At 57.3% G+C, this 14,192-nt stretch overlaps 1 protein-coding gene across 3 annotated transcripts in view; it reads left to right on the top strand.

Annotated features, from left to right (window-relative positions):
- The window catches only part of MAP3K12 (mitogen-activated protein kinase kinase kinase 12), a 91,819-nt gene that overhangs the window by 39,775 nt on the left and 37,852 nt on the right, over nucleotides 1-14,192 (top strand). The window contains exon 1 of one of the 3 annotated variants that reach the window (XM_073318559.1): nucleotides 9,848-10,074. The exons of the other annotated variants lie outside the window; for them this stretch is intronic. The gene's annotated coding sequence lies outside the window, so the exon portion shown is untranslated. Of the gene's footprint in view, nucleotides 1-9,847; nucleotides 10,075-14,192 lie in introns of those variants that run through there. 3 annotated transcript variants of the gene reach the window in all.

Below are 14,192 nucleotides of genomic sequence, written 5' to 3'. Positions count from 1 at the left end.
CAGTCTGCTGCCCCATAGAAGTAGAGAATAGCCCTAGTGCAATGTGCTCTGGCCATCCACCGATCCAGGACTGAGAGCAGGGCAGGTTCAGAGCCCTCATGCCAGGTTCACGTGGCTGGAGCACCCCCCTCTGCTGGGGGAGGGGGGATTGTCAAGGAGTGTGTGCAGATCGCCTATCGTAACCGTGTGTGTGAGTGTGTCCCCCAGCTCCGCCACTGACAGATAGCTCCACTGGGTTGTTTAAAGCAATCTGATTGCAATGCTGCACTTTCCACTTTAAACAGCTGATGAATAAATAATGCCCAGCACTTACCTTAATAAAATACTGGCCATCCTTTGAGGGCAGCTCTCCTGATATGGGCACCATGCCAGGGTTGCCACAGCAAGATCGGGGCTGAGCTCAAGTTGAAAATCTGGCCCAGAGCTCTTTTGTCAACCTGGCTGCTGGGCCAAGATTCTGGATTATGCCAAAGCGACGGCGATTAACATTCCTGTAGCGTGTTTCATCCCAAAGCTCTTGAACAAGTCTCGGCCTTGCTCCTGCAATGGGCTGAGCGCCTTGAACATTCAGTGAGAATTGGGAAGCGCTCAGCATCCTGCAGAATTGCGCCCCTTCTGACGTGGCCGAGTTCAGCCGCATGGTGCAGAATCTTAGTTTTCATTTTAAAAAAAGAAAAGGGTGGGGGGGGAGAAAACATCGGGAACGGAACCTGAGTGTAACTGACCCAGCGACAGCTGCCTGAATTTGCAGAAAGCCTGAGATGATGGCTCTGAGATGGGGCGAACAGCCCTGAGAATCAATGATGCATGGAAGCTCTTCGCTCTAGCACAGTGGTTTTCAATCTGGGGTCCGCGGACCCCCAGGAATCCGCAGACTATATCTAAGGGGTCGGTGAAAGGTGGTTGTTACCATAGAACCGTTGTTTTCAAACTGTCTTCCACAGACCCCTGGGGGCCTGCAGACTATGGCTAAGATTTCCAAAGGGGTCCACACCTCCATTCGAAATTTTATAGGGGCCTGCGAATGAAAAAATGTTGAACACCCCTGCCCCAGCAGACAAAAGTCTAACGGGAGCCAATGGCTGGAAGTTGAAGTTAGACAGATCGAGACTGGAAATAAGGCGTAAATTGTTACCGGTGAGGGTAATTAACAGTGTCGCCAGGGTCGTGGCAGATTCTCCATGGCGGACGATGACGTGATGGGCTGGTGTTGTCATGACAACCTTGCCCCCGTGGCAGGGGGCCGTGGTATGGCGCGATCCCAGCTGGCACTGGGTGGGACATGTTGGCATAGCGTTGTGGCGCTTCTGGGGCAGCCTTGCCCTGGCGACGGGGTGCCGCGGTGCCACATGGGGATGCTGCGATGGGATGGTGCGTCGGCCGCCTGGTGGTGCCACAAGGAGGCTTGCTGGAGTGCGGAGGCCACGTGGGGCCGTGTTGGCCCAGCGCCTAGGCAGACTCAGCTGTCCCATCGGCCTGCACGCAGCAGAGGGATCAGACCTTGGGGTTTTCCCTTTTACAACCCTCCCGTCAGCGTCTAGCGCAGGCAAAAGGTGATGGCCCTGGACGTGAACTCTTCAGGTCACCCCTAAGGATGACAGGCTGGATGTCCCTGACACCTGGCTGCTTCGACACCCCGGGGAGGGGCAAGAGGGGACCCCATTCCTCTGCTGAGCCTGCCACTTGTGGGGGTGATTTGGGTGACACATGCCTCCCCATGCCCCTGGGGAGTCAAGATCCGCCCCCCCGCAGCCAGCAAGGACTCTCTAGCCCCTGGGTAACTCCCATTGAGCCACTGCGGCTGCATCTCTCTTTAGGGGGCTCCTATGCAAAGTGGGTCTGGGCCGTGGTGTGTCTGGGGCAGGTGCGGCTTGTAAGAGGAAGATTCGCTCCGGAGGCCCTGGAGCTGCCAGACGCTCGGGGTGACACTGGAGTCTCTTGGCCATAAGCCAAAGCTCTGATCCGCCAGTGAGAGAGCTGGGCATCTGGAGAAGGGAGGCTTCTGCCTGCAAGAGGGAAGTGCAGGCAACCAGGGGTTAATGCAGAGCAACACAGGCAACTCCCGGTGCCCTGGCAAAGGGGGAAGACTTAGGTTGTAGGGGGATCAGACCAGCCATATCATCCAGCTCCCAGCTGGGCCTAGGGAGGAATTCCACCCTTGGGGTGCAGCGCTGCCCAGCAAGGTGACTTAGAGCGTCCCCCAAAGCATCCAGTGGTAGCTGGTGCCCTAGAGAGGACACCAGACTCAGGGAGAGATTGTTCTGCTGCTGGCAATCCCCACGTGCCACGTTTTCAAGGCTGGAGCGTGGGCTCGTGTCTAAAACACAGGCACAGGTGTCAGGAAAGCAGGGCTCAGTTCCCAGCCGGTCACTTCCTTGCTCCGTGCCTCTGTTTCCAGGAATTGCCAGAAGTTGGCTCAGACCCCAGATCCATCTAGTCTGTTACACTGGCTCTGGCAGGGCCCAGCACCAGATGCTGCAGAGGAAGGCGTAAGAACAGTGCAGTAGCAGATGTGCATTATCTCGCCCCCACGTTCAATCGGGTTCTGTTCTGGAATTGTTAGGTCGACTTAAGCCCAGAAGCAGGAGGTTTAGCCTCCCTGCCCATGTCCATGTTCACTCTAGCTCTGGCTATTCCTGTTTCCTACAGAAATGTCCAACCCCTCTGGGAATCTTGCTAAGGGCTTGATCTCCCTAGCTCCCTAACCGCAGGGAGTTCCATGGTCCAATTACTTGTTCTGTGCAAAAGCATAGCCTTTGAGCCACTTTGAATTTCCCACCTGTTTAATTTCACTGAAGGCCCCCTTTTTCTTGTGGCTGGTGCCTCGCTGCCGCTGGCCCCTGTGTCCCTCCTGGACCCAGTGCCCCTTGTCCTCGGGCGCTGCCCCCAGCAGTACACCCACTCTCTGGGTCTCCCCACCTTGCCTCAGTGGCTACTGCCAGTCACCATCTAGCCCCCTTTCACTGGGGCCAACTGCAGTCTGTATAAGCCAATCCTCACAGGCAAGGGGGGTTTGGACCAGCTGCCTCTGCCTACCCTGGGCTGTACCCTTGCACCTTTCTGGCCTTTCACAAGGCCGCAGCCTGGGGCTTCTCTGGGCGGGAGCTCCCCAGCCCCCTTGCCCTATTCCCCAGCCCTGCTCCCGTCAGGTACTCTGTTCAGCTTCCCAGCAACCAGGCCCTTCTCCTTCTAGGGACAGAGAGAGACTATCAGCTCTTGGCCCACTGCCCTCTTATAAGGGCCAGCTGGGCCCTGATTGGGACGTGGCCACAGCTGAGGCTGCTTCTCCATTCAGCCTTCCCCAGCCACAGCCCTCCGCCGGGGCTGCTTTTAACCCCTCTGGGCAGGAGCGGAGTGACCACCCCGCTACATTACCCCTTTGTAAAATGGTGATAATGGTATTTACCTCCTTGGTAAAGTGCTTTGAGACCAACAGATGAAAACCACTAGAGAGGAACTCAGGATTGATCAGTCTGACCAGCCACAAAATTCAGTTCCTGATCTGTCTCCTCCCAAGTTTGCAAATATGATATTTGGATGTCACCACTGTACGGGGGCGGGGGTAAGTGGGAAAGTTCAGACCCCTTTATCCAGATCTAATGCTTGGATCTTTGCCCATTGATCAGTGCTGCTGCTTTGGAAATTAACCAATGTAAATCAGGTGCCCGTGGGGGGCGGGGAGAGAGACACACACAGACATTGTGTTGGATGGATCAAGAGCGGGGCTTTCCCCCTCTAAATCACCATCTGCTTCTGGGGTTTGGTGCCTCTCTCATTTGTAATTTTAAAGCAGTGATTCTCAACCAGGGGTACACACACCCCTGGAGGTACACAGAGGTCTTCCAGGGGGTACATCAACTCCTCTAGATATTTGCCTAGTTTTACAACAGGCTACATAAAAGGCACCAGCGAAGTCAGTACTAACTAAAATTTCATACAGACAATTTCAGAGTAACAGCCGTGTTAGTCTGTATTCGCAAAAAGAAAAGGAGTAAATTGGTTAGTCTCTAAGGTGCCACAAGTACTCCTTTTCTTCATACAGACAATGACTTCTTTATACTGCTCTATATACTGTATACTGAAATTTAAGTGCAATATTTATGTTCTAATTGGTTTATTTTATAGTTAGATAGTAAAAATGAGAAAGGAAGCACTTTGTTAGTACTAGTGAGGCTGGGACACTTGTGTATTTTTAGGTCTGATTTTGTAAGCAAGTCGTTTTTAAGGGGGGTAAAACTTGGGGTCTGCAAGACAAATCAGACTCCTGTGAAAGGGGTACCGTAGTCTGGAAAGGTTGAAAGCCACTGCTTTAGAGCAAGTCTCGTGCCTCCGTTGCAAACAAAGAAAAATCCAGAGGCAGCAGAAAGTTTGAAGGAGAGAAAAGAAAAATAAAAGAGAGAGAGAAAGGTGTAGCACCAAAACAACCCATTTAGGAAGCTAATTTCAGACCCTCCAGTCCCCCTCTCCCCATCAATCTCTCTGCTCTCCAGGGACTGGTGATGAATTTTTCATATGGACAGCACGCTTGTGAAGGCTGGGGGGACGTTTGGGCGGTTGGTGGGTTGTTGTTTTGTTTTGTTTTTTTCCCCTCCTTTCTCTCAACCACCGAATCCAATGCCCTCCAAGGAGACCCCCGTCCGCTTTGCTGATTGGCGATGCGGAGAAGTTGTTGGGGAAGGTTTGCAAGGGGGACGTGGCTTGTTGCGAGGGAAATCAGCAGAGAGAAGGGATGATGCCCTTGTTGTGAGGCAAGAAAGGGAAGGATCCGTGGACTGAGGCTGCAGGGAAAGAGGACCGGACTTTCTGTAACAGCCAAGTTGAAGAGAAGTTTTGTCGTACCCAGGAGATGCCCTGATGAGATTTCAGACGGGGCTGAGATTGGAGTGGGGGACTCGGATCTCACTGGGAACTTTCCCTTGTGCGGGAACATAAACCAGCAATAAAACTAGATTGAAACGTTTCCCCAAGAGTGAGGGCAGCCCAGGAAAGGGGGATTTTGTCAATGTTCTAAATCTTCGTCAGTTTCCCTCGCTGTGACACTGGCGGGGAAGCTCACAGGTGCATGTGATTTCCTGGCAGGTGCAGGTTCTTCCCACTAGCCTTTTTGTTTGCTTGGGGTTTTTTTTCTTTCCCCTCTTCCTCTCTCCTGGTCCCCATATCCTTTGCGGCCACCCCGTCCTCCCCAGCTGTCTTGGCCGACTCACGAGCCCACCACCCGTGTATGGTTTTTGGCGTCAGTCGTGTGAAATTCGGCTAATCCCACAGGCTCTTTGGTTTCTGCCCAAGACGGGCTGGGCTGGGAAGTTGGGAGGTGAGTTCCGCCTACACGGTTATGTTTTCGCCCATAGCACGAGCCCCACAAGCTCGCCTGGATTACGAGACTCGCTTCCGCAGGGTTTTGTTTGCCATGTAGATGTACCCACTGAGATGTTATTCAACACAGAATCATGGAAACCTTGGGCTGGATGAGACCTCGAGAGATCATCAAATCCAGCGCCCTGTGCTGAGGCAGGACCAAGCAAACCTAGACCCTCCCGGACAGGGGTTTGTCTAACTGGTTCTTAAAACCCTCCAGTGCCAGGGATTCCACATCCTCCCTCGGTCACCTGTTCCAGAGCTCATCTCCCCTTAGAGTTAGAAAGTTTTTCCTACTGTCTAACCTAAATGTCCCTAAACAAGAATGTATAGCCAGCTGGCTCCTCTGGGAGAGGTGGCGCTAATTCCCTTCCAGCCTGTTCTATTCCCGGGAAGTGAGTCCTGAAGTGGGGCGGCAAACCCAGACAGACAGCGGCCCTCCGAGACCCTTCCAACATCTGCCAGGCAGGAGACCTTGTCTCTAAAGCTAACCCTCTGCTTCCAGTGTTGCAGTTGTTCTGGTCAGGTCTGTAAAGTCCAGACCTGGATTAGAACTTCCCTAAGGTGCAGGGTGTCTCTGCCGAAGGGTCTTGATTTCTGGTGCTGGTCACTGATAGCAATAAACATGATCTTCAGCAAAGGAATTCCGGCATGGAAGGAAGCGGACCTGGGCTGTCTCCTTGGAAATACCCAGCTGGCTGGATGTTGGTTGCCCAGCTGCCCGCGTCCATGCTGGTACACGTTCACGTGCCAGGCTCTGCCAGGTTCCTGCATCATCTGGTCTGTGGTCTTGTGCCGGCTGTCAGGAGGCTCTCTTCCCAGCTGAGATGGGTGCCTGCACCTTGCTAACTTTTCACCTTCCCACTAGCTGGTCAAGCTCCCTTTCCCCAGTGGGTCAGCACCTGTGTTCCAGTTGTGTCTCACGGGGGCGGCCCCTCTGGCTCACTGCCTCCTGCTGCAGCTGAGAGGGGTCTGAAGGCACAAGGGGCAGCTCACAGGCATGGTCGGTCAGGGCTCTGGTCTCCAGCCCTGCACAGCATCTCCTTGTGGCAGCAGCAGTCAGGGCAGGATTTCAGGAGGCAGCCTGTTTCATTAACACCGTAGTTGCTGTGATGGAGTCAGCCTGGAGGCCTGCTGGCCCCTCCCTGTCAGTGATGGGCGCAGTTTGGGGGCCTACTGGCCCCTCCCCATTGGCAAGGGGTGCAGCCTGGCAGCCTGCTGGCCCCTTGCTGTCCACGACGGGTGCAACCTGCCACCCCAACCTCTTTGAGGGGTTCACTGTCCTGCTGTCCCTGCCAACAAACACAGGAAGCTCCAGCATGGAGGGAAGTGGGTGCACTGAGTCTCCGGCTGCGGCATGGGGCCAGCTGCCCCATTGCATGTTCCAAAGCTCAGGTGCTCCAGGGGCCAGGATTTCAACCCCATGTTGCTGGCCGTTTCCTGCCCCTGACAGGTTTGGTTGTCCTTCTCCAGCTGCCCAAGCATGCCAAGGTATTGCCTGGACATTCGTGATTCAATCCTCCCGCCCCGTGCTGAGGGACAAAGATGGGAAGAGACTTGCCCAACTTCATACTGTCAGGGCTGGGAAGAGAACCCAGGTGTTCCAGACCCACCCCCCCAGCTCTAACCACTAGACTCCACTCCCTCACAAGGCTGGGAACAGAACCCAGAAGTCTGGACTCCCAGCCCCCCTTCTCTAACCAGTGGACCCCACTCCCCACTGCCGAGCCAGGATTAGAACCCAGGAGTCCTGACTCCCAGCCACTGCTATCCCCTGGGACAACAGAGCCACAAAAGTGCAGCCTCCGACTGAGCTGGGCATTGCATGGATCCGGCTTTTTTGGCAGCCGAGGAAGGTTCCCGAGGCCTCGTGTGGGGCCCACCTGGCATCTTGGCTGCATTAAGGTGGGGGGAGACATAGCGCCATCAGGAGTGAAGTAGGGGAAAGGCCTGAGCAGGACATGGGGGCAAAGCCCCCGCTCCCCCAACTCTTGCAACCACGCAGCAGGACCTTGAGTCGGCATTTGGGGCCAGGACCTTGGTTTCATGGGACACCCAAAGAAACAGCAACTACCTGGTACCATGCCAGGGCATTACACGTTCATAGGGTCAGATCCTCAGCAGGGGTGTAAATTGCCAAAGCTCCGTTGACTTCAGCTGGAGCTGAGGCCCCGGCCCATTGACTCCAGCAGAACTGTGGCTGATTTACCCCAGCTGGGGATCTGTCCCATAGCTCTTCAGGCCAGACTCCTCACACAGGCCAGAGACCCTCCCCCAGCTTCCCTCACCACCCACCCCTCCCCCCCCCCGCCCCCCGGCAGTGAAAGGAATCCTTCCCTGCTACATCAGTGACACTTAGGGTGACCAGACGGCAAGTGTGAATATCCGGATGGGATTGGGGGGGGTAATAGGAGCCTATATAAGAAAAAGATCCAGAAATTGGGACTGTCCCTATAAAATCGGGACATCTGGTCACCCTAGTGACACTACCAAGGGCAGAAACACGTGATCTTGAGCATACTGGTTAGGGAGATGCCTGGTCTCAGGCACAGTCTCCCCTGGTGGCTGGGTTTACCGTTCCCATGGCGAGCCCCTCCGGGGGGGCCAGTCCGCACCCTCTTTCTCTGTTAAATTGTGCAGGTTTATTTCCAGTTCACACCTTTCCAGCGGCAGCTCCCAGCCATTGGCTCTCGCTTTAGCAAAGAGCTCCCCCCGCCCCAGAGACTGTGACCTGGGTAGGTTGAACTCCTTAAGTCTGTCACTCCTTAAGTCTGTCAGGTTTGTCCCAGAGATCAAATCGTTCGGCTAGCTCTTCTCTACAACGTGCCATATAAAACATCTGCCCTGCTGGTTCTGAGAGCTCGTCTGAGTCGCCAACAGCCCCCCCCTCCAGACACTGATCAGGCCAGAGGCTGCATAGTTTCAGCAGCTGTTTCGTTCCTCAAGAACAACCAGGTAGAGCGTGGCAGAAAGCTGTAAAATCCTGGAAGCAGGGAACAAGGTAGCGCCAACTTCACGAGGCAGGTGGGCCCCCGCTTTTGCCCCAGCTGAGCTTGCCATGTCTGCACTAGGATTTGCTGTGACTCATTTTGCTAGGGAAGAGGAGCCCTGCACCCAGCAGCAAGGAGCTGAGCTGTCCCAGTGTTTGATCCCTTGCAAGCTCGTGGATGTGCCGCTTGACTCTAACCATGGAGCTGGTGGGGACATTGGGGTGGGGGGTCCAATCAAGACTCGGGGCTTCATAGCCTCTGGAGCACGTGCAAAGTAATCTGGTGCCGAGGCTGAGGGGGGTTGGGTGAGCTCCTTTTGCTGAGCAGGAACAGGAAGGCTCAGAGGAGTAGGCTGTAATTTGCACCCACACTGCAAGCAGGGTGGGTTACCAACCCCAGGGAGAAGCAGAACCCAGGCTCAAGCCCCTACCCCCAGCTGTCCTGGTTTAAGGCACCACCAAAGTGGGGTTGGAGGGTTTTGTGTGTGGATGGTAGCTGGGTTAGGGGCAACCCCTTGGGTGAGAGCCTGGGCTGACTCTGTAGTGTAGTGTAGACACAACCAAAGAGGACATGCTTGGCTGTGCTGGGGGGCGCCCCCAGGAGAGGTCAGGGCTAGCTGCGGGCCATATCCGTGAGCTTCCCCCACTGGAGAAGGTGTGAAATGGTGTCTGGTTGAGGAGCTGATCTGTGCCAAGGGTGAGTACTGACAGACGAGGCCATGGAGTAAACAGCCCCCAGCACACAGGGGTGTTTGCCCAGGGCTGGGTGGGGCCGGGGGAGGAGGCGTGAATGAATTGCCCCTTTCACTAGCCCAGCGCTGGAAGGCATTTGGGGGGGTGGCTCCATCCAAGCTGAGTACGGCCAAGGTGCAGCATCCCCCACCCAGGTGCGGGGAGTGGCTACACTGGCTTGGAGCCAGCTGGGGGCTCCCCCAAGATGGACCGGCGGCTAGCTGCTCCCTCTCTTTTCCCCCCATGATGTCCTGGCTCCCCCCACCCCTTTCCGGGCCTGCTGCCCCACCAGGTCAGTTACCTTCTCCCTAGGATCCTGCTCCCAATCCCGGGAGGACCCCACAGTGTACATTCCACAGCCCCATGGCTGGCCTGGCTACAGTGGGTCAGGAACAGCCCCTGCTGTAGACTTTGGCTCAAGCTGGAGCAGCTTGTGCTTTGAGCTGGGGAGAGCCCCCGGTTCAATCCCTGTTGTCAGACATCACCCCAGCTTCCCCGGAGATGACCTGCCCTCCTTCCCTGGTTTGTTTCGCACCATATCTCAGCTCCCGTTAATATTTTATAACATGTTACTGATGAAAAATTCAAATTGACTCCAGGATCCTTTTGCTCCATTTAACAAGGTGACGGCATGTCTGGCTCCCCGCCCGCAGCCCGCGGAGAGGGGCCCGTGCCGCCGCAGCCTCTCCCCCTCCCCCCGCACGTGAGGCCCCCGCGCGGCGCTGATTGGCACGGCGGCTGGGTTGTCGGGGCAGATTTGCGGGGAGCTGTTGCGAGGCAAAGCGGAGGTGCCGCTAGCTGGGACGCAGGTGGCCCGTCGGTGGGGCGAAGCCGGGCGCTGAGGCTGAAGGCGGAACAATGGAGGGGATGGGAAGCGGAGCAGAGGCTGCTCGGCGACAGGGGTCCCCGGGGGTGCGGACGGCCACGCGGATACGTCGGGGGAGGCGGCTCTCGGAGCCGCAGCGCTGGCTTCTTGGGGAGCGGAGCGGCCACTCGAGGCAAGAGGGGTTAGAGCCAGGCTGGCAGTCAGCTGACCGGGGATCCCAGCCTTAATCCCGACCCGCAGCCCCCTGCTGTTCTGGTCCTGGGCTCCCCCCCCCCCCAGTTTGGCTGATGTCCCTCAATCCCGACCCGCAGCCCCTCTGCCATCCCAGCCCTGGGCTCCCTCCACGCCCAGCTCTGCCCTGCCCCTCCTTCCTAACTCGCAACCCACTGCTGGTCCAGCCGTGAGCTCCCCCCATCCGCCACAGCTCTGCCAGTGCCCTTCAGTCCTAACCCCGGACCCCTCGCTATTCCAACCCCCTGGGCTCCCGCAAACACACACACACCGAGCTCACTCCTAGCCCAGTCCTGGACCAGTCCACCCGTTGAATGCAGCTCTCAGTCTGTTGGGGACGGGAATAGAACACCTAACTCACCCCCTTGTGAATCCAGGGCTGCAGCAGTGTCCGGCCGCCCCCCCACCCAGCCATGCCCACACCCTATAGCGCAGGTTCTGCTCCCATGGGAGGGGGCAATCCCCTGCCCTCCCCAATTGGCCTGGACCCTATCAACCTAGAAGGCAGCTGGAGCTGCTGCCACATGGGGATTCATGGTGGGGGAGAAGTTTCCATGCGGTGGCAAGGGAGCAAACAGGATCTGGGAGGGCCAAATCACCAACTTTCTGAGCTACTGCTGGGACAACCTTCTGCTGCTTTGGTACCTGGCCTGGCTCTTGTATGGACCATTGGTGCCTTGCCCCATTTACCATCTAGCTATATAGGCATGTTTCTTCTTTTGTGAGTTTATTTGTATGCCTGTAGCACCCAGGAGCCCCAGTCAGGCACCAGGACCCCGTCGTGCTTGGTGCTGCACAAACTCCCAACAAAAAATTGCTGCCCCAATGAGTTTACAATCTAATGCAGCCACCTCTGGGGTGGGGCATGGCAGCTGTGTATACAGGGCTGGCTTCACCAACCTCTGGTGTGGGATGCAGCCGCTTTCTGTCGTGTTCGGGGCTGTGATACCATGGCGATGGGCACAGGATAAGAACATAGAGGCCGCCAGGCTGTGGATGGGAGTGGGGTGGGGGTGATCTGGCAGCCTCTCCAGTAATTCAACATGCTGTTCTCCTTGTTCCTGTTCCGCTCCCGGGGCTGTGCTGTTCCGGGGCAGTGGGTGACTCCCTGCGCCGTGGTGCATCCCTGGGAAGGGTCTGCCTCTGGCATTTGAAACCCTTCGCTTTGCAATCTCCACTGCCCTTGACATAAGCGTCCCGGAGCCTGTGCGGATTCCCACGTTTCCCGTTGGTCTCAAGTAACCGGGGGGTTGCTGTTAATGTGTCGGTGCCGCTGGGTTTTGCCTTTGGTGCCAGCGGCATGAGAGGCCTCATGCAGCTCCCGGGTGTCACCCCTGGCCACTTCTAAATGCTGGGCACCGTTGCCTGCTTCTTGGGCCCAGATCTTGATTGCTGCCGCCTCGGGCTATATCCAAAGCGATTCAGAGCACACTCCCCCGCCCCAGTCCAGGATCCAGCTCCGAATCAAACCTTGAGGCCGGTTTTGGTTGAGGGGAGTAGAACCCGCCGCTTCCCAGACTCCAAAATGAATAACCTAATTAACTCATTCAAAGACATAAATGAGTCACCAATAGCCCAGCTACAAGCTGCAGAAGGTGGGCACCGAGATGGAGGGCCACAGTGGCTTATGGAGTTGCAGAGCCTCCCAAAAAGGCAGGAAGGACTTGTCCTGGGGCAGCTGGAGGTTTCCAAACAGGGCTGGTTTGGATCCGGGTTCCAGGTATTGGAACCTTCCAGGGATGCGGGTGGTGAGAGCAGGGTGGGTCGGGTTCTGGTTCTGAGCCGTCTCTCGAAGGGGACTGAGGTTCAGGATGGCTGGGAGGGCAGTGGCTCATGCTCCTTCCATCGCAGTCAGCACAGGAAATGGACTCTGCCAAAGACTCAGCCCTCCCCCCATCCCACCCCAGGGTCCTCTCCCCGACCCCAACCCCCAGTCCCCTCACATGGACTCTTCCGCACAGTCCCCACTGCCCCAAGATGCACCTTTTCCCCTCCCCATGAGCTTCATAATACTGCGTGCTTCTTCCCAAAGTCTTCTCACACTGCATCTGGCCCTGATTGCAGGAAGGGGTGGTCCCCTGTGCTTCAGAGCATGGGGGCCTGGACGCCTGGGTTCTGTTTTTAGCTCTAGGAGGGAAACCTGGTCTAGTGCAGACTGAAAGCCAGGACTCCTGGGTTCTGTCTCCAGCTCTGGGAGGGGAGTGGGGGTCTAGTGGTTACAGCAGGTGGGTCTGGGGACTCCTGGCTTCTGTTCCCTGCTCTGGAAATATGTGTGTGTGGGTATTTATCAGTCAGAGCAGGGGTTAGGGGGCCAGGACCCTTGGGCTCTACCCCAGCACTGAGAGAGGAGTGTAGTGCAGTGATTGTGGTGGGGTGGGGCCACAGGGAGTCCAGACTCCTGACCTGGGTTTTTCTCCAACTGAATCACCTGGAGCAAGTCTCTTTAATTTCTCCATGCCTCGGTTTCCCCATGTGAGGTGCCCCGAAAGTGCTCTGAGATTGGGGGAGGTTAGGGAGGAGGGTAAGTGCTCATAGTCGCTCTCTCTGCTCTGAATTTGCCCCTTGCAGCAACCTTGAACCTATCGAAAAATAAAAACCCAGAGGCTCCGGCAGGACAGACTCTTCTGGGGCAGAGCCAACTCCAGACTGGGGAGAGGGGGAAGCAAGTCCTGCCACCGCCTTCCAGCCCCCAGCTGTTACTCCCGAGGCGGGAGCCTCGGTGGTGCTGATCCACTTAGATCGATCCCCCACCCTACATCCTTCCTAAGAAACTTACAACAAGCCAGGCCCCATTCCATTGGTCCGGCCAGGCCCTAGATACAGTGAGTCAGCCTGTGTGTGGACATGTGTGCGTGCATGTGTATACACAATACACACACACAGCCTCCCATTGGCTCCAAGTCATCTTGCTGCTGGCAAGCAAAACAGAACCTGACCCAGCAAGACCCTGCCCAACCCCTTCCCATCCCCCATCCCCCCCCCCCCCCCCCCGGTGATCTCGTATATTACAGGGTTAGGGATTAGTGTGCTTGATCCTCCCTCTTTGAGTTGCTTGGACTATCCTGGTGCTGCTCAGGCCCTGGGGTGTGGATGCTCTCCCCTCCTGCCCCCCCGAACCACCCCACAGCAGCGAGATGGTTGGTTAGTTTACTGCAGTCCCAGCAGGGGCCAGGGCAGGAGCGCTGGCTCTTGGGGGAGCTCCTGGCTACTCCAGCCCCAGCCTCTCCCACCAGGGGGCACTGTAGGGAGCAGGGCGGGAGCTCTGGCTGTAGGGGCAGCTCCTGGCTCATCTAGGCCCAGCCACTCCCACCAGGGGGCGCTGTGGGGACTGGGGCAGCAGCACTGGCAGTGGGGGGAGCGCCCGGCTACTCCAGTCCTGACCTCTCCAGCCGGGGGCGCTGTGGAGAGTGGGGCAGGAGTGCTGGCTGTGGGGGGAGCTCCTGGCTACTCCAGCCCCATCCACTCCCAACAGGGGGCGCTGTGGAGAGTGGGGCAGCAGCACTGGCAGTGGGGGGAGCTCCCGGCTACTCCAGTCCTGACCTCTCCCAGCAGGGGGCGCTGTAGGGAGAGCCCCTGGCTACCCTGGTATGTCAGGGGGAGGGGAGGGAGCGGGGAGGATCCTCAGGTGCCCCCCTCCCAACCCCTAATCTGTTTAGCGGCCACTTTTCTGCTCCCTCTCCTAATGCACCGTAAGGAATTAACGTGGAGCCGCTAATCAGCTCGGAGATGATGACCTCCGTCCATGCCAAGCCGTGGGGGTTGGGGTATAGGATGCGGGGAGCTGCTAGTGTGGGAGAGCCCCAGGGGCAGTTGCGGGGATCATGGGGCAGTTGGGCAGCAGAGGGAGCCCCGGGGGCAGTTGGGGGGCAGTTGGGGGGATCATGGGGCAGTTGGGCAGTGGAGGGAGCCCAGGGGCAGTTGGGGGGATCATGGGGCAGTTGGGCGGCGGAGGAGGGAGCCCAGGGGGCAGTTGGGGGGATCATGGGGCAGTTGGGCAGTGGAGGGAGCCCAGGGGGCAGTTGGGGGGATCATGGGGCAGTTGGGCGGCGGAGGAGGGAG

This window comes from Lepidochelys kempii, chromosome 20 (genome assembly GCF_965140265.1).
Source record: "Lepidochelys kempii isolate rLepKem1 chromosome 20, rLepKem1.hap2, whole genome shotgun sequence".
Classification (NCBI taxonomy): domain Eukaryota; kingdom Metazoa; phylum Chordata; order Testudines; family Cheloniidae; genus Lepidochelys; species Lepidochelys kempii.
The sequence above is the reverse complement of the archived record's forward strand: the minus strand, read 5'-3'. Positions and strand labels throughout refer to the sequence as shown.